The following is a 19,309-nucleotide window of genomic DNA, read 5'->3' on the forward strand; positions in this document are numbered from 1 at the left end:
AAAACTGATGCTGGAACCAGATTTGGCCCAAGCCCGCTGGTGCCCCTGACTCTGATTCTCAGTATTCAGCCCCAGAGCGAGAAAACACAGGAGGACTTGGGTGGTCGGCACCCAGTCGGAAGCGCTTGATTAAGCCCTGGTTTTCCTCCAGTGAGAGTTCTGGAGTGAGGGTGATGAAGGTTAGTGTCCTGCTCTGCGGCTCACGAAGCGGTGTCTTGGAATCACCCCCTGTGGGACAGGGCATGGGGAGCTTGTTGGAGGGCACGAGGCTGGAGGCAGGTGAATGGAGCTAGGGGGCGCGGGCACCGAGGGGTCCCCCCTTCCCCGAGCCCCCAGTGGCACAGCAGCTTCCTCACTGGGGCCGACTGAAGACACCGTGAGCTTTTCCCACTTGGGAGGGAAGAGCGGTTGATGCTGGACCCCCGGACAGGAGACTGAAGCTCTGGAAGCTTCTTCTTCTTTTTTTTTTTTTTTTTTTTTAAAGTATTTATTTATTTATTTGACAGAGAGAGAAAGAGAGAGAAAGAGAGAGAGAGATCACAAGTAGGCAGAGAGGCAGGCAGAGAGAGAGGAGGAAGCAAGCTCCCTGCTGAGCAGAGAGCCTGATGTGGGGCTCGATCCCAGGGCCCTGAGACCATGACCTGAGCTGAAGGCCGAGGCTTAACCCACTGAGCCACCCAGGTGCCCCCCCTTTTTTTTTTTTTTTAAAGTTTCTAGCTCTGGAAGCTTCTTGAGGGACGTTCGTGTGGAATTTAGACTCGACCTTTCCAGCTGTGAGCGGAGCCCAAGCCCCATCGCTCCCGCAGACCAGTTTTCCTCGGCACCCTCAAACCAGCCTCACGGTACCCATGCCCGCCAACTCCCACTCATGCTCCCGCAGGTACACACACACACTCCCTGCGCGTCCGTTCACGTGCCCCATCTCTTGGCGAGCCCAGCTCCCAAGCAGCCTTCTTTCCGCTCTGCCCCGGGGCCACCAGGAGCCTGGGAGCCTCTGCTCCTCCTCCTCCCAGTTGTCAGAAGCCCTGAGTGGGTAGGGAGGAGGCTGGGCGGCTCTCGCAGGGCTGCGTGCAAGGGCCACTGGCAGGAGTCGGGCTCTAGCTGGGTTCTCTAGGAAGCCAATGGGGGGCCCGAGCTGGGGGAGGGGGTGACACCATCTAATCAATGTTTTAGAAAGTCCTTTTCTCCCTTTCATTCTTGTCTCACAGCTCTCGGTCCGTTCTGGACAGCTCCGGAGGCGTGGGGACGTCTGTGCTTCCGTCTGCTCCGAGGGACCGCGGAGGGCCGCTCTGTGGAGGGTGACAGCTGGCCTGGCCGCCGCCCCTGCCGGCAGGTCTGAGGGAGCCCGATTGCATTCCGGCGGGTTGTACCACGTATGCAGATGCTCCCTGGGGACCTATTTAGTCTTGACGATTTTAAACAGCCCAGGCTGGAGTGTAGGGAGATTCGTCTTTGGTTCGCTGACCTTGAACATCTGGTCTAGAAGGAGGCCAAGATGTTGGCTTCTTCTTGTCGGACTGCACGTTCCAGCCTAGTGGGCAGCGTGTGCCTGCCCCGGCCGGCAGCTGCGAGCTCACGCCAGCTCCCCCATGGCCCCAGGGCGGCCACGCTCTGGCCTTGTGCTTCTCCGTCCATCCCGGACTGGGCCCACTTTGGAGGCCTCCTCCCTGGGACTCAAGCGTGGCCTCTCCTCTTTTCACAGCTGTACTTTCCCCAGTGTAGCCGTGTACCAGAACACTCCCTCCCCAGCACATGATTTCTAGCACACCCTGTGTTTTTTCATCTCCTTTATCGGAATTGTCATGTGTTTGCTCGCTTACTGTTGGCCTCCCTCTGGGAAGCCCTGAAGAGCAGGGCCCTCTCGTTCAGCGCGGTCCCCAGAGCCTTGAACAGTACCTGGCATTCATTGGCTGGGTGAACCGGAAGGATCCAAATACCCACTTGCTTTTAAGCCCCGAGTCCCTGCCGTGCGCTGGAGTCAAGGCACAGCTGATGCTCTTGACCTTGGCAACAGTCTAACTCGCCCAGCTCGCTCTTCCCCATCCTGACCCCTGTGCACACCTTTGGCTCTCGCCAACAAGCCCTCTCTGACGTGCGGAGTTCCAGAGACTCGGGAGCAGGGCCCCACGGTTCATGTGAACCTAGACGTCTTTTATCCTACTTTTTCAGCGCCTGAGGCCTGCTTTCTTCTGAGAGTCATCTCGGGCCTGGCTCCAGCAATCTGCCAGGAAGTTAGAGACCACGCACCCCTCAGCCAGGAGACTGGACTTCCTTTGTTTTTGCAACATGAATTCCGAGGTGATTTTCCAATTACCAGCAGTGGCCAAAGCGAGGGAGACAAAAGACTGCTGAGTCTTTGCCTTGGCACGGATGGGGCCTCTGGCCAGCAGGAGCTGGGGGTTGTGTCGTAGTGATGAATGCAGAGAATCAGCAGCTTAAAAACCAATTAGCTTTCTGCTTCCTTCGCTCATGCGGGACGGTGCTGGGCAGGGTTCGGCTGCTCGAGAGTCGAGTTCAAACGGGGCCAGGCGTGGAAGTTAAGCTAGCAGAACTGATGAAAGGAGCCGGTTTCAAGGACGTCCGTGCTCCGAGCAGCCTCGAAACGTTCATCTCGTTTGATGGAACGCTTCGGAGTCGGAATTGTCAGGACAGACGTGAAGGACGCGGCAGACACTGATGCCTGTTCTAGGTCATCACGCCTGAGGACAGCACGGGGCTTTCATCTGTGAGGGGAAGTTTATCTGTACAGTTGCTACCCTCAAAAGTGTCCAACGTAGTCATGCTAATATTCATAAGGCCGCGTTGGTGTCTTTTTTTGCAGTGGCTTATGGGACATTGGGCTTTGTTAATTGCTGTATTCTGTCTTGGGGTGATGGATGGCTCAGGGTGATGGGTGGGTCATCAGAAGCTGTCATACGGGCTCAGGGCCTGACGTCTAGCCTTACATGTCCAGAAATTGGATATCAGGACTCCATGACGGAATAACGCAGACCCAGAAGGTATTGGTGTGTGGACCAGGGGTGCCAAGGTCTTTATTTACAATAAACGCCCCTTTTTAGGGGGACAGACCCACGTCTGCCATCCAGGGTGCCCGGTTCCTCACAGCTCCTGTGAGCAGGAACAGCTGTGACAGGATAGGGGACAGACTTGGTACAGAATCCCAGCTCTACGGAGGACCCCAGAAGGCCCAAAACCTTTGTGAGCCTCAGTTTCCTTAATTGTAAGGTAGCCACACGCTTTCCACTCTCGCTGCCGGGAGGAAGGGAGATTAAGGGAAACTACGTGTTCCAGTCTGGGTCGAGGAAGGAGCCCAGAATGGCTTTAATGGGACAACCAGACACAATGGTGATGACCAGAGTCTCGGAAGCCAGGGTGCGGATTCCCAGCCCCGCTGCCGTCACCTGACATCAGCCGCTTCGCATTTCTGAGATTCCGGGTCCTCCTCTAGACATCAGGATCTAGAATGTGATCAACCTCACAGACCTGCCGTTGCGTTGAATGAGACTCCGTGCGGCAAGCAGGGAGCGCGGTGACCGTGGTGCCCGGCCCCGATGAGACTCAGCTGAACGGCGGCCCCAGTGCCTGGGAACATCGGTGGCTGCAATGACAGAAATCACAGCAGCTGCCGAGGTCCACCGGCCACAGAAGCAAAATAGCCCAGAGATGAAGGTCTGGGGCCGAGCTTCCCAACCCTGACACGACTGATGCTTGGGGGGTCGACTCTCTTGGCAGGGGGTGGGGGCTGTCCTGGGCGTTACAGACGGCTGGACAGCATCCCTGCCTTCGCCCACATGAAGCCAGAAGCTCCACCCAGACAACCAAAGATGTCTCCGGACCCTGCCCAATGTCACCCGCCTGCAAAGCCCTGGGCGGAGTGACCACATCACCCAGACGCTGGAGAAGCCTGTGGTCCTCCAAGACATGCTGCCTCGCCCACCCCTGCCCAGACTCCCACCTGCCCGCACTTCGCGTGGCTTCTGCTGCTCCCCCGCCCTCTCCTTTGTCCTCCACTTCCGGGCAAATTCCCGATGGCTGTGCAGAGCCACGGACCTGGGGGATCAGCGAGCAAGGATCCAGGCTCAACCTCCACCCTCAGAGACATGCTTACAGCCCTTCTACGTCCACTGGCTCCCGCCAGCACTGCCCCTGCTCACGCACTGCACGATGGCGCCGTCTACACCACCGCGGTCCAAGCCTCCCTGCAGCCTGGGCGGGACATCCCCGTGCCCCCTGCGGCAAATCTTCTCTGCATGGACACCCTTGTCTGGAGGTCTCTCTCTTTTTTTTTTTTTTTTTTTTTTTAAGATTTTATTTATTTGAAAGAGAGAGATCACAAGGAGGCAGAACAGCAGGCAGAGAGAAGGGGAAACAGGCTCCCCGCCGAGCAGAGAGCCCGATGCGGGGCTCGATCCCGGGACCTGGGATCATGACCTGAGCTGAAGGCAGAGGCTTAACCACTGAGCCACCCAGGTGCTCCTCTTTCCCTTTTCTGCTTGTGTAGATGCCCACCACAGGTCCTAGCGTTAGAACCTTGGGGACACAAGTTAACCACGCAGGACCACGGATTCCTGCACAACATGGGGACAGTGACTGATTTCCAAGCTGGGTGCTTATAAGAGGATCAGCTGAGATTCCCTGGGTTCTCAGCTCTTTCCTCCCCTTCCCGACAACACTTCTGTTCTAAATTGCAGTGGCGCTTCGTCTAGCCTCCTGATATTTACTGCAAAATGGCCTTTTTAAGGGCATAGTTTAACTTAATGCGTCTAAGCTCCAGTTTTTTGTCCTCTTACCCCAGTGCCTATATTTGTCTGCATTACCGTCCAATTTAAAATGTTCCTTGCCAGTGGAGCTCAGTGGTTTGTAAATCTCTATATCGTGACTGGAATAGTCTGTCCCATTGTAATTTGGATTAATATCTGAGAAGACCCAGCTCAATGAGTAACATTTTAAATTATTTCCAATTAAAAGAAGATATTTTATTGCTTTCAGACCAGACAAGAATCAGCCTAGGAAACCATGACAATAAAACTCTTTAGAGAAATAATAAGTGAACATTACAAATGACTTGGAACTTCCTTCTGCGAGCTCTCTATCAACGGTTCGCTTTACGTCCAGCTATAGGATCCACCAGCAGATGAGCGTGTATGTGATCCCCGGTCTGCTTCACGTATTCGGAAACAGCCTGTGCTCTCAAGTAGCTTCAACAGTGGACAGAAATCTTGTTGACACTGTTAAATTGCTTACCAACCCCCCTCTTAAAAGAACATAAGCGGTAAACTTTAACCCGGCGTCGTCAGAATTCCTAGGAGAGGTCTAGCACTGGTAGCTCACTGCTTGCTAGGGGTGATCATTCCCCATTTCTAAGCTGTGTCATGCTCGTATCATGGTCCTGTATTTCCAGAGGCTTTGCATCATTTAGGTTGGGGTACCCAGTGTTAATTATGTCCTGTTTTAGCTATTGATCTTTCATTGGAAAAATAAATGAATTTTTTGAAAGATTTATTTATGGAGAGAAAGAGAGAGAGAGAGAGTGTGTGTGCTTGAGAGGGAGGCACAGAGGAAGAGGGAGAGACAGAAACTCAAGCAGACTCTGAGCCCAACGCAGGGCTCGATCCCAAAACCCTGAGATCATGACCGGAACTGAAACCAGAACGGAAAGGAAATTTTTTAAAAGGATTTTATTTATTCATTTGAGAGAGACAGAAAGACAAAGAGAGCACAAGCAGGGGGAGAGGCAGAGGGAGAAGGAGAAGCAAGCTCCCCACTGAGCAGGGAGCCCAATGTGGGGCCCGATCCCAGGATCCTGGGATCATGACCTGAGCTGAAGGTAGATGCTTAACCATCTGAGCCACCCACGCTCCTCTTAAAAGGAAATTTTAATTTTTTTCACATTTACCAGCCCCGCTCTGTTCCTGGTGAGTTAAATTTGTTGCCCTGAGGTCTGCTGGAAAGCTCACTGGACTGGATACCAACAGACCCAGGCCAGATGCTGGTTTTGTCTCTAACAGTCTATGCTAATGTCTTTGATATCCAGCTTCATTATTTTTGCACGATCTTTGATTTTCCTACCTCTCACAGTTGTGAAGATTGGATTCGGGAAGCGAGGGGATCCAAAGACGGAAAGCAGAAACGTTCCATACAAAATCCTGTCAACAGGGTCTCACAGATGTGCAACATGAAAATGGATGGGTTGGCGCATCAGAATTTTAAAAAGATCTTTAAGTGAGTGTACAGAAAGGGAGCTGCAGAGAAAAACAGAAATGTCACCAGAGACATTTCACAAAACACGTTGCCATTTAGAGATAATGTCAAGTTTAAGACAGGAGACGTGGCGCCTGCCAAGAGGACGGGGGTGGGAGTGGGGTGAGCCCAGGGATATTTGGCGTCTGGTCAAATCATGACTTAGGGTCGGACAGGCAAGATTAGGAGCAGGTTGGGCCAGCTGCAGTTACTAAGTAAGTTTATGGAGTATCAAGACATAAAAATGGAATGGTCAGCACCACGATCATAAAAGCCCCCAGACGGAAGGCAGCCAAGCAGCCATCAGCGGAGGAATGGGTAAACACAATATGGCACGTCCATACCCTGAAATACTATCCAGTCCTACAAAAGCATGACGTACTGCCAATGTGACAACATGAATGGAAAATATGATGCTGAGGGAAAGGAGCCAATCACAAAGGACCACATTGTAAGAGGACATTGACACGGAATGTCTAGAATATGCAAATCCATGGAGACGGAGGGTGGTTTGGAGCTGGAGCGAGGTGGGACTGGGAGGGACTGCTCACGGGGAAGTGGTCCTTCTTGAGGGATGCAATGTTCTAGAAGTGCTCGGGGTGACACAATTCTACCAATTTGGTAAAAAGCACCGAACTGTTTGCATTTAATGAATTTCAGGGTGTGTAAATTATATATCAACAAAGCTGTTACACACAGAGAGGCGGGGGAGAGGACCCACGGACAAATAATTGAGAGAAAGCAAAGCAAGAGAGTGTCATAGGACGTTACGATCACAAAAACGTGAGATGGGAATGAAAGAAAATCCATAGGGTTTCTGCTTCCAGGTGCTGAGTGGCTGGACAGAGTCTGGGTTTTGAAGCCAGGAGACCTGGCTGCAGTCATCACACAAGCTTCTCCACCTCCCAGGACCTGTTTCCTCTTCTGAATGCAGGGGAATCGGGGAAGATGATTCACGTGCCCCTTTCCAGCCCTCACTACCCGTGGACTTCCACGGATCTCTCGATGTCTTCTTTCTTCCGTAGCATCCCTCCTTCCAAGAGAAATCCCACCTGCCACCGTGTTGCTGACACCCACAGCAAGAGAACCCACCGCCTTCTGTCATTGTGATGGTATATATTTTGGGTCTCCTTTGGGTGGGGCATCCATAAAACAAGATTCCTCTTTCTTCTTAAACTGTCCCATACGATTCTAAAAATAGTTAGAAACCCAACCCGCACAGATCATGGGGATGGTGACTGTGAACCTACACTGTCGTGACCCCGAGGTACCACCGGGCAAGTTCAGGCTAAATGCCGGACGTGTCTTGACGTTTGTCTGGGGTCCCAAATGTGCCTGTGGGACCCATGGATCATCTTATTTTCCTTCCCGATTCCTGTGTATCTCTTCCGATCTTACTCCACAGGACTTGAAAGTATTAAGTAGAGCACTTCATTTGATTAAACTGATTGCTCAGTGAAAAACAAGACTGTCAGCTGCGGGCTGCAGATAAGCCTGTTTTCCAGGCCTTCACCGAAGCTGTCCTCGGCAAGTTAAAGGTTGAGGGGGCTGGTGAGGAGGAACAGCAAAGGAATTACGTTACCGTCAGTAAAGGTTAGAAATGAATCACAAGATCAGGGTAGGAAACCAAGTAATAAAATAAGTGCATAATAGCGGGTTGCCAGGCAGACAGTGGGCTAATACTGAGCTGACAGTTGATTACGGCGGGGGCTGAGCAGGAGGGCAGAGCAGGCGAGATGGAAACTAGAGGGAGAAAGGCTAAAAGCCAGCACAGAGGGGAGCGCAGAGGAGCTGTCACTCTGTCTGAGGAGAAATGAAGAAGCCAGACAAACTATACGTGTACTTTCATCTGGAAACATGATCGGAGAGTCTGAGATTGGCAGTCCCGGACGGGGGGCATGGTGCTGTGGGGTCCTGGGGGTCGCCCCCTCTGACAGGACTTGCCAAAGTTTGCAGGTCTCCGCGGAGTGCAGGACCAGGGTGACGTTGGAGGTTCTGCTGGATCTCCTTGCTTCTCCTCTGGGAAAGAGGAGAGCACATAAAGGTGGAGACCACTACCCCGTTGGAGGGCCTCTGTACCTCCAGTGCTGGCTGCCGCGGGAGGTCTCCCGCCATGGCCCTAGGGAGCAGGTACTGTTCTTATCCCTCTATTTCAGATGAGGACACTGAGGCAGCTTGTTTGCTCATACAACGGTGACTCTGTGCTTCCTGCCTCCCTGGTCTCTCCCTCCCTGGGCATCGTTTTGAAACCACAGAGCAAGTGGTTAAACCTGCCTTTCCCTGTGAGGGCTGGAGGGTAGTTCCCAGACACAGGGAGGGGTTTTCATGAATCCCTTAAACTCGGACGACATTGATTCCTTTGGTCATGTCACCAGAAAGGGAATGGCTGGGGCCACTCTGAACATTCAATCTTCTTTGGCATTTGGTGGCCTTTTGGCTCTCTTTGTTGGCAGTGGCTTCATCAGGCTCTTGGTCAAAATAATGCCTTGCAGAGGATACCTTGGTGCGTCATGGGGACAAATTGCACAAGGAGCCCTGCTGTGCTCAAACACTGGTGGTGCTCAACCAGCCTGGCAGACCTGGCAAAGACCTGATGTGCCTTGGATTCACAGGAGAGTTTGACTCTCATGTCCTGGCCAAGAGTCGGGGTCTGGAGAGATGGGGCTCCTCTGTTAACATGCTCTTGAGCTCACCCCAAATCACGCACCATCATCAGCCACAGTGGCTCTGCTGATTGAAGAGGGACTTGATCTCCTTCTAGAAGGTTCTCTGCAGTTCTCAAAGGTCATGACCAAATGGAGAAAGGGATGCTGACTTCAGAATTATTGCCAGCTTCTTGGTCAGCATGCTCTGAGAGTGGGCCCGTACGCTTCCTGGGGTGGGACCCTGCTCAGACCCCTCGCCTGTCTGTCCCTCTGCCCTGAAGCAGGACCTCTGAGCCATTCGGTGGTAGGTCCCCACTGAAGGAAACACACAGCAGAATGAAGGAAGTTTCTAGTGGAATGCCCAGGCAGAGCTAATGTTTCAAGAGAATAATAGAAGGGATAATCTACTTTCTGAGTATAATTTTATTATATCTTAATGCAAAAAAGGTAAGATAAATACCCTATGATTTTATTATAACCCCATTATTTTTATAATACCATGCTATTATCATAACCATTTTATTGCAAATGATGAAATAACTGCATTTCGTATATATTCTCATATTATCAATTACCACCAAGACTTTGTTTACTCCCCCTAATTTTTATACTTTTCCTGTTGAAAAACTTTAACATATTTTTGAAAGTGACTCATTCGGGTCTTATTGAGTAGTTTCTGTAACACACCTATGTTTCTGCTGTCATCTCTCTTTTCAGCTGGTAAATTGCCCTGAAAGTTTTAATGAATAAAGGAATAAATTAATAATGACCAGAAAAACATCCCATTAAAACCGTGTGTGTTTGGGGCACTGAGCTGACATCTGGTGAGTGATGACTGATCATCTTATGATAAAAGACCCCCTTTCTCCCCCCACTTTCTGACTCATAAGAGTTTTTACCAGCATGGTTATATAAAAGAACAGAGCATAAGGGAAATTATTGTTTAATTTCAGAAACACAAATGAATCACTAATATAAAGTATGCTTTTGCTTCATGCTTTCAAGCCCGAGGTGACTCACAGCACCGCGCCACCGCGCTGTGTTTTCAAAGAGATGAGCTCAGAACAGGGTTTCAATTCTGCAATGTAACACGATGTAACAGGTAGACAAATGAAGACACAAATGTCACATCATTATCAGAGCCAGGAAGGAAACACAATTAGGGGGCAATGTGTTGGTGGGTGCCAGGAAGTGCTGAGCCCTGATGGAGACGAAGGCCTGGCCATGCACAAACCACACAGGGTGCTCCAGGCTCGAGGGAGAACAGGCGCAAAGGCCCTGAGGTCGGAACAAGAGTGGCTCAAGGCTGCGACCACATTTAACTCCCCAAAGAGAAGCTGACTTTGAAGGGATTACCCTTGGAGCTTCCAAGGACTGATATCGACCCTGGGGTTAGCCACTGGAACAGGCCGCTAGGACAATGGACTGAGATAGTCAGGATTCTTCTGGTTGTTCTACTGCCTTCCCACGCCCCTTTCTTCCGTCAAATCAGTTAGCACAGCCGCTGGCCTCGCGGATTGCACTCAGATACGTAGCAATAAGCGTCCGAGGCACAGCCGGAGCTACAACGGGACCTGTGGTGGGCAAGCCTGCCACAAGTAAGTGGGCTTTTTGTGAAAATGCCTGCTGCCAGAGGTCATGACGTCTCTGTGCTCTCGGGAAGGATGTCCAGGCCTCCCTCGCCCTGGTAGGTTTCACCTCTGGCCTTGGACTTTCTTTTGTGGAGGAACAACAGACGTCACACAGGCAACTTTTTTTTTCTCTTTTTTACATGACAATACCTGGAATAATGAGATATGTAAAGAACAATGAGGAGCCAAGCGTTCCTAGGTTTATTCTGAGCAGCCGTTACCTTCCATCAGTGCTACCTTCCATCAGTGCCTTTCAAGTGTCACTTAATGAGTGTTCTCCTGTTTGTAGCGAAGCACAAAACTTCTTGGCTGTTCTTCAAAGTATCTGAGAATCTTTTAACTCTGGGCTGAACTATGTGGCAAGTCGCTCCACAATTAAAGCACTCCAAACCTTTATTTTGAAAAGCCTACGAGGTGCCCATCAAAGCAGAGAGCCCCTTCCCTTTTTGGTACGTACTGAGCTCGCTCCTCTGGAAATGTCAGCCTGTGTCCTCATTTAAATAATGTGACAGCTCACGAGAAGACATCTGATGGGCGTCTCAGTCAATTGCTAAAAGTACAGCAAAGAAAGTCCAAGAAGTTTCCCCCCCCCCAAAGAATTTATCATTAATAATTCACATGAGCTACCTCATAGGTGGTTGCCTACTGAATGCAACGATCGCATTGCTGTCTTCCGGCAAATGGCAACTGTGAAGACTCATTTGAACATGAAGGACATCTGGGATTTTTCACCTGAAAGAAAAAAACAAAGCCTCAGGACTGCTCGAATAGGTTTCACACATTCCAAAACATACGCGGGAATGTCTAAACGCAGAAGGACTTGATATAAATCACCAAACACGCATATTTTAAAAAATGCGTTTTGACCCAAAGCGCCTGAATTTTTCATTTACAACCACAGGGCAGCTCACTGAAAATCCAATCTCGCTGGCGCCTGGCACATCACAGTTTTTTTCTGAAAAATGCTCAATGCTCCGAATGCTTCTGGAGCTCTTGGAACTTTTATCCTGAGGTTGTAGTTCGTTGCATAGAAATAAACATCGATGTAGAAGAGACGTTAGGGTTCGAAGCCGATGGCCAAGAAATAATTCTTGAGATGTCTTTGGTGCAAAAGGGTGGTTTTATTAAAGTGCGGGGACAGGACCTGTGGGCGGAAAGAGCTGCACCAGGGTCGAGAGGAGGGGCCCGTTACATGCTTACGAGTGGGGAGGGGGTTAGAGATACTGTAAGCCTCCCAGGTATTTTGGAAACAAGGTTTCCAGCATCCTGAAGGGACTGGCTATTGTTAGGAAAGGTCATTTATTATTGTTTGGTAAAAACTCAGTCCTGAGACCCTTCAGATGTCTATCAGTGGGCCACATGCTTGGGGGGGGGGGTTGCCAGCGTGATCACCAGCTTAGGGGGATAGAGATCAAGGAAGTTTCCGAAGGAATTTTTATATGTTAAAGTAGACTTACAGGATCCTGGTGGTTGGGCTAAGATTGCCTTTTGCCCTTAGCGAAGTGTCCACAGCCAGGCAGTTAAGTCCCTGGGGAAGGTCACTGCCTCTTTCAAGGACTTGTCAATGGGCTGTAGATAGTAAAGAAACGGAATCTTTTTATTCCGCCTTTGTTGCCCACATCAAACAGGATCTTCTAGGGGGCTGCTGCAGCCGGCTCTTGTTCCCAAGATGCTACAGGTCTGGGGAGACAAACCCTTGGCTTTCCAGTGGGCTGTGTTCAGGTTGGGTGGGAGAAGCGGGTTTCTGGGCAGGGTACCCGGGGACACGTGGGACAGAAGAGCGTGCTGGGGGTCCTGGAGGGTAGCCTTTCCTGCATCCCCAGCTTCTGTTCCTCTACCCTTGGGCAAGAATGTCGAGGCCAACTTGCAAAAGGCCCACCTCGCTGTCTGTCAAGTGAATTCTGGAGACCCTGCACCTGAGCCCCGCCCATAGACCCCACCCCCGCCCCGCCCCCGCCCAACCCCCACCTTCTTGGCAACCCAGTCCCCAGGGGCTTCGGCTACCGCCCTGCTTCTGGGGGCGGGGGTGGGATCTGGAGAAACCGGTATTAGCAGGTTGATTAAGGTTAAGCCTTAATTAAGCAGTTTCTGCACGGCCGGGCGGAGGCAGCGGCTCTCTGAAGGAGAAAGTGTCCTCTGTGGGCGGAAGTCAGGTCGGGCCAGCCTGAGTCACCGAGCGCTGGCGGCCGGGCCTGCGCCGCACCGTCCGCCGGGGAGGGGCCGCAAGGAGCTGCCAGGCTTCCTCTCGCCAGGCTTCAATTAATTTCTTCAAATGTTCCCGTTAGTTAACAGTGATTGATAGAGCGAAGATATTATTAATAAAAATTAGGTACCGAGCTCGGGAATGGACTTGGGTTCATGCCTCGGCACTCAGCGAAGGGCCGCGAGAAAGGGTATTGTCAGCAGCTTGCGGGTGGCCGAGTCGCGCGGCCGAAACGACGCCAGCCGGTCGCCAGGGCGGTCAGGACCGTCTCCCGCCCCGGGTGTGTGCGGCGCTGCACCGCGAGCTCCCGCGCCCCGCTAGCGGGCGCCCGTGGGGCCTCACTCGGGACTCCTGCCCCGCGCAGGCCCGGCCGGTGCACCTGTCTCGGGGGAGGCGCTGTGCGCTGGGGGGAGCTGATGGGGGCGGAGCGGCAGCCTCCGGAGTGAAAAATGAGCCGGCGCTTCCGCACACGTGGTGACATAAATCTGATTCAGGGACACGAGAGAGAAGACGAGCAGACAGCGCGGCGTAGGGAGAAAGTTAAATAGCGACCCGAGGAGAAACTGCTGGACTCCGTGGTTAGGGATTTATCAGGGAGCGGGTACACTCATGCATTTCCTGCCGGCACAGGGCACTGGGGACTTCGTCAAACGGGCCTCCCAGGGGTGCAGAATGTGTCCCTCCACGGGGACTGGGGGGTTACCTAGCAGACGTTAGCTGAGCACCTACTACATGCGGGGCGTGGCTCGAGGTGTGGAGGGTGCTGAAACAAAGGAGAACCCAGACTCCTAGGAGTCGGGCACTCTGCCTTTGTTTTCTGTCCCCTCCCTCCCACGGCCCGCACCACACAGGATTCAGTTGTTAAGCCAATAAGAGAATTTGCACCCGTAAAATATGGCGCTTTGTTCCTTCCAGCATTTATGAGTGTTGGCTTAATGGTGCCAACCCCGTGGTTGAGTTACCAGATCCGATCCCCCTTATTACCCTAGGAAGCAAGTCCGGTGTTGTTCTCGGCTAACAACAACGGGACCGTCGGAAGCAGACAGGGTACGAGTTAACTAGGGTCACGTGGTCAAGAAACACATGCAAGTGTTTGCCTTGACGTGCATGCCGTGGCTCCATTTCACTACCTCCCACAGGACACCGGGACCCCATCTACAGATCCAAGTGTGGAGCCGGTCCCTGTTTCTGGTGACCTTAATGGCCAGGTAGCATCCATTGCTCCCTGAGGTTGATCCTCATCTGTCTGGAAGTGGGTGTCTGGAAGCCCCGCCCTGCCACCCCTCTCCAGCCCTGGACACTGGGCGGTGTTGCCTGCAGACTGAGCCCAGGGGGCTGGGCAGCTGAGGCCAGGCCCCACAAGTGACTAGGCCCTAGACCCTGCCAGTCCTGGCCCTCGCCAGCTCTGGATGAGGCAGAGCAGGGTTCAGAAAGAGGCTCTTACCTCACAGCTTCCTTGCTCAAGCCAGGGAAAGAAAATGGGCATAATCTCGCCCGATATCAGCAGAACTGCGGGACAGAAGTCAACCTGATTGGAAATGAAAGAATCAGAGTCTACTGGGTACGGAGGGTCCCCTCCCCACGGCTTCCCAGGCTCCTGCCTCAGACACTGACTTCCTAAGGAGATGAATTGTCCCTGCCCCTGTGGGCGCGTGACTCCATGTACCCCTCTCGGATTTCTCATGCCTCCAACAATCACACATTCTCTTTAAATATCCAAAACACAAAAACGAATGTTGCTTTTCCCCCTTTAGCACGTAGTTTACTTGGCTATCTCTTCAAAGCAATGCAGGCCTGTTTGGGGAAGGGGGCTGGGACAGGCATCTTTCCCCACCAGACTCTGGTCCTTGTTCAGACAAACATGGAGTTTTCTGCATGTGAGATGGGCTTTGCTTCTGTACCAGGATATGAGGACAACAGTCTTGAGGGGCTTCAATTTCTATATAATTCAACTTGGAAAGGTTTTAAGGTTCCACATCTAAGTTAGGAGACTCCCCCCACCCCCCGCCCAGCCCCTGACGAGACGGGTTGGTTGGACCCCCCACCCCGGGGACTGTGTCATCGAGTCTCCGTGGTACGAATCCTCCCCCCTTGGGAGCTGAGACTGTGTTAAGATTTACCGAGTTTCAGGAATTATTCCCAGCACGGACCAGAAAAGGCATTTTCGTTCTGAGCCGCCACATTCCAGGCAAGTGGAAGAATTTGCATAGTTATCAGCGAGCACCAGGGGAGGGTGGCGTTTGGTCCCAGAGGGACTATCATTATTTCCAATAGAGTTAACTGCCATGCACAGTGGTATCCGTTTTCTTGCGGCAAAATAAGTGCATTGGATCGTTTTTGTGGTAACTGTGCAGTTAGTTCTTCTCGCCCCGCGCTTTGCCGGGCGTTGCTCTCTTTCCTCGGTGAGGGTGCAGTCGGTGAGGGTGCGGGGAGCCGTCTTTCACCGCGAGCCCGTTCTCAGTCTCCGTGCTGCGGACTTGGGACAGGGGCTGGCTTCCTCTGTACTGCCCCAAATCCAGGGCCCTGGGAGGCAGAGGGGCCCTCTCCATTTAGAAATGGGGAAATGAGATCATCAAGGAGAAGCGACCCACCCAGGGACATCTGTCCCTTTGGTCATCTAGAATGAGTCTCATTCTGGAGAACGGACTAGAGTACACAGACCCACGGGGGCCCTGCCACATGGCTAGGATCCTCTACCCTAAAAGTCCTACGCAAACAAAACTCTGGAACAAAGGGGATGGTGGGACGTTGGTGGTTTGGACCAAAACCTGGGTCTGCGCGGTCTACAGCGGACAGCCTGATAGGGAGAGCTAAGGCAGGGCTATAGACACTTAGGGCCAGTGTGAGTTTTTAAGTTTGTGTTGTCTTATCCAGATCAGCTGTGTTTTCCCACCCAGTGTAGCTGGGTACCTGTACCCCCTGGCCTCTGACCGTTGACTTCCCATTTTAGCGAAACAAGGCCTCCAACAAGAAGAGAGGCTTAGGAAACCCAGGGTGACCAGTCTCCCAAAGTAGGTGAGAGGGAAATAAGACGAGACCAAAGCCACCATGGGCCTCAGAATCCGTAGTGGCCAACGTGAGCGGCGACAACCCGACAGGACTTTACTGCCAGAAATGGCCTTGGTGCATGTCTTACCCACCTGCATGCTGGGCGGACAAAGAGAGTGGCTCAGTTCTGGGGGAGCCGGCACTGGAGTCCACCCAGGGCTCCCGAGTCTGGGTTCTGGGCTGCCCGGAAGTGGGATTGTTGTCTCACTGAGGACATGCTGGGCTACAATCTGCGGGACACCCGACCCCAATGATGGAGGCAAAATGGTGTCTTTGTCTCACACGACCCTGGAGAGAAGCAAAGGGAGGTATGACACGCAGGTAGTTCTAGAATCTGTCTGTCCTGACTTTGAGGGGGACTCAGAGGTGACACGGCTCTCTGAAGGGCGAAATCATTCATGGGATGGATGTGTCGTCTCTCGCTGGAGTCCACTCCGTGCCTCCTTTTTGCATGGCCGGAGAGCCTTTATGCCTCTCCATAAACCCGACAGAGACAGCTCCAAAGAAAATAAACAAGATTTTATGGAGTCACTATTGCCATGGGTCACTAATGATTGAAGCAGGAGATAACCAGCCCTCTAAAAGGGTTCTAACACCTGGTTATTAACATTCATTGAATACGTCTTGTAGGCCCATCTTTGCCACAAAAATCAGGCTTTATAAAACCCAGCACTGTGGTTTACCTCCAGATTCATTTTTATCTCCTCGCCGTGGAAAGAAGATGCAAACAACACCGTGACCCTTCCGAGGGAAGACTCCCGGATGATGTAAATTGTCGTCTCTGCTGGGTGAGGGCGCACGCAGCCCACAATCAAGGTGTTAAGACATGGCGAGGCCATTGGGAGAAGGGGAAAGGATTAGGTCATGGAGGGCTGGGTCGAGGGTGTTGGATACCTGCCTGCCTCCTTAGGAGGGCTTCTGATGAGCCTCCCCCAACACCTGCTCCCTACACCTGTTCATTGTTCCCACATCTTCAAAATAGGAAAGATTGGGCTACAGAATCTTTTTTGTTTCTTAATTGAGGTAAAATGCACACAACAGAAACCCAACCATCTTACAGTGTACAATTCGGGGGTATTTTGGACACTTACCATCTGCCACCTCTGTCTAGTTCCAAGACACTCTCATCACCCCCAGAAAAGACCCCCTAACCGTGACGCTAGAGTAACATGACATTTTAAGGACCCTTTCAGTTACAGGATTCTCTGTGGCTCCAAACTAAAAACTCAACTCATTCAACTGTAAAAACACCCTTCAAGTCTGAAGACAAAGACATTAGGATTACCCCATATGTGGAGAACGTGTAAATATTTGACCCTAACAAACACACCTGGGATTGCCCTGGCAAACGGTTTTGGCAGATCGTTGCGCAGCTGAACATGTTTTCTTGCTGTTTGGAAACTCCCACGGCTGGGCCAGTCCATGCCCATGGAATAGCATCCTGGTATCGGAGACCAGCATTGACTTGCGCATATAACTTTGGCTCTAGCGCAAGACACGTGAGTCACACTGCTAGTTTGTCACCTTCTGGAAAACTGTCCCTTTCCCTCTTTACCAAGAAAGGGTCATGCTTTCCTGTGAGTTCAGATTCCTGAACCAAGGGGCATTTTTGTGGTCACCCCGATTGGGGGTGGCATGGAGGCTGGAGGTCATGGTCTTGCAGTTCAGAGCCTCAGCTTGGGAAAATGCTCTGTTTGCATCATCTGGGTCTCAGCTGTCTCACTTCCCCATGGAAGGAGCGGGTTGTGATTGGTGGAGTCCCAGGGTGTTTTGGCTGTGGAATTCCTTGTTCAAACTAAGATCCAATATGGAAGCCTGATGCACACCACAGATGATGTCAGGAATGCTGTGCATGAGAAGACTCTGACCATGTCTCACGGGGCCTCTCACACCATGCTCTGGGGTGGCTCAGTGGAATCCCCCCAGATCTCTCAGTGCACACTGTGGAAGCCATCTCTTAGCTCTCCAGGCCGTCCACACACGATATTGATGTTCTTGAGTATTTCTGGTTTTGTTGTTGTTGTTGCCTTTTATTTTTGGCTCTCAGTTAATGAAAAAAACACCAATCTGTGTCTCAGTCAAACTGTCCTCAGCATCCTTTGTGAGATCCCACCGGAGTTCAGGGCTTCCTTTCCACGGTTTACCTGGAAGGCAGCCGTTCCCCACCCCCACCTTCACCCGCTCACACCATTTGAGTCTTGGCCCCTCTAGACTGCCGTCGGGTTTCCGTGCTGCCTTCTCGGCCGCCCGCGGCCGCCCGACTCCGCACAGGCTTTCCAGAGTCCTGTTCGCTCCCTCCTCGGACCCTGAGGGCAGCCAGCCTGCAGCCTCAGCTGTGACAAGGGTGTGCAGAACCTCACACGCAGAAGTGAAGACGTTAACTCTGGGGTTTGAAACTCTTTTTTTTTTTCCAGTGTCTACTGCTTCCTTCTCCTTCCAACAAAAGCAGTTGTGTCTGGGTTCCACTTTTTGCACGCTGCTCAAAAGAGGAGCAGTCTTGCACTTTCAGCCCCCGTTGAAAAAATTAGGGGGTCCCCATGGCATTTTGCTCCAGAAATGACAGGTGCAGCTCACACCCGGAGACCATCACAATTCGCATAGTTCCCTCTGGGGCCGGGACCCTTCCCTGCCTTCCGGTCAACAGAGGGCCAAGCGGACTTTGTCCAGGCTTCTGCCCTGTGTCCTCAACGCCCTCCCCTCTGTCTGCATCACTCTCTTCTAACAAATTTAGTACGTTCAGGTGAATCTGCAACCCAGTGTTTGCCTTTTCACATTATTTTGATGAGGGACAGTTGCAAGGGAATCCTGCCAGCCTTCCCTGAGGTCAGGGTGGTAATTAAGCAATTGGCCGAGGGGCCGTGGTGGTCCACTTCTCCTGCATTTTAAATGAGCTGGCTGGTTCTCCGCAGGAAGACGCCAAACAGAAACACCTAGAATTTATGGGTAGCATTTAGAACGGCAAATAAGTTCGGGTTCCTCATTTTTGTTTTCAATCTATGTGCTCTTGGAGGGAACGAAACCTATCACAATTTTATCAGCAAAATGGGAATCTCTACCCATTTGGTGAAATGGACGGCGCCGGCATAAATGCGTGTGTTGCATGTTTATGGCCGTGCATTTGAATGGCTAATTTCACTGGTGTCAGACGCTGAGAACGTATCCCTCGGCAACTGGGCATTACGTCGTGGTTGAATTTAGACACGACACAAATTTATATGGCTGACAGCACCACTAAGAATGAATTCCAGTGACCTAAATGGGAAATAATTTTAAACTAAATGAAAACCTCTCATATGCTGTTTACACTGAGAGATTCGTTTGGTTGAATGAGAATCTGAGTAAATGAGACATGGCAATGGGGTGATAATTCTGGTGGGAGATGCGGACATGTGCACAGCCACTGTTGCAGTGGGAGCCAAGGCTTACTGCGTAGTCCCTTAGATACTCCTCATCTGAGATTGCCATTCCCAGAGGCTTAGATTTCTACAGCTCCTTAAACAGTCACAGAATTATCTCTGCAGTCCCATGGTGGAGGCAGGCAA

The 19,309-nt window shown here is 51.8% G+C and overlaps 2 long non-coding RNA genes across 2 annotated transcripts; one reads left to right on the top strand and one right to left on the bottom strand.

The window, feature by feature from the left end:
* Window positions 1–6,745: 6,745 nt before the first annotated feature.
* Window positions 6,746–9,689, top strand: LOC123389324. Its single transcript, XR_006603929.1, has 3 exons — window positions 6,746–6,767; window positions 7,068–7,352; window positions 9,603–9,689. It is a non-coding gene; the product is annotated as an uncharacterized LOC123389324 (long non-coding RNA).
* An 841-nt stretch (window positions 9,690–10,530) lies between these two features.
* LOC101687348 lies at window positions 10,531–13,117 on the bottom strand. Its single transcript, XR_001180726.2, has 4 exons — window positions 12,850–13,117; window positions 11,974–12,085; window positions 11,144–11,248; window positions 10,531–10,666 (listed from the first exon to the last, which is right to left on the bottom strand). It is a non-coding gene; the product is annotated as an uncharacterized LOC101687348 (long non-coding RNA).
* Window positions 13,118–19,309: the final 6,192 nt, after the last annotated feature.

The sequence above is a fragment of the Mustela putorius genome, unplaced genomic scaffold, assembly GCF_011764305.1.
Source record: "Mustela putorius furo isolate JIRA1106 unplaced genomic scaffold, ASM1176430v1.1 tig00003972_pilon_pilon_pilon, whole genome shotgun sequence".
Lineage (NCBI taxonomy): Eukaryota > Metazoa > Chordata > Mammalia > Carnivora > Mustelidae > Mustela > Mustela putorius.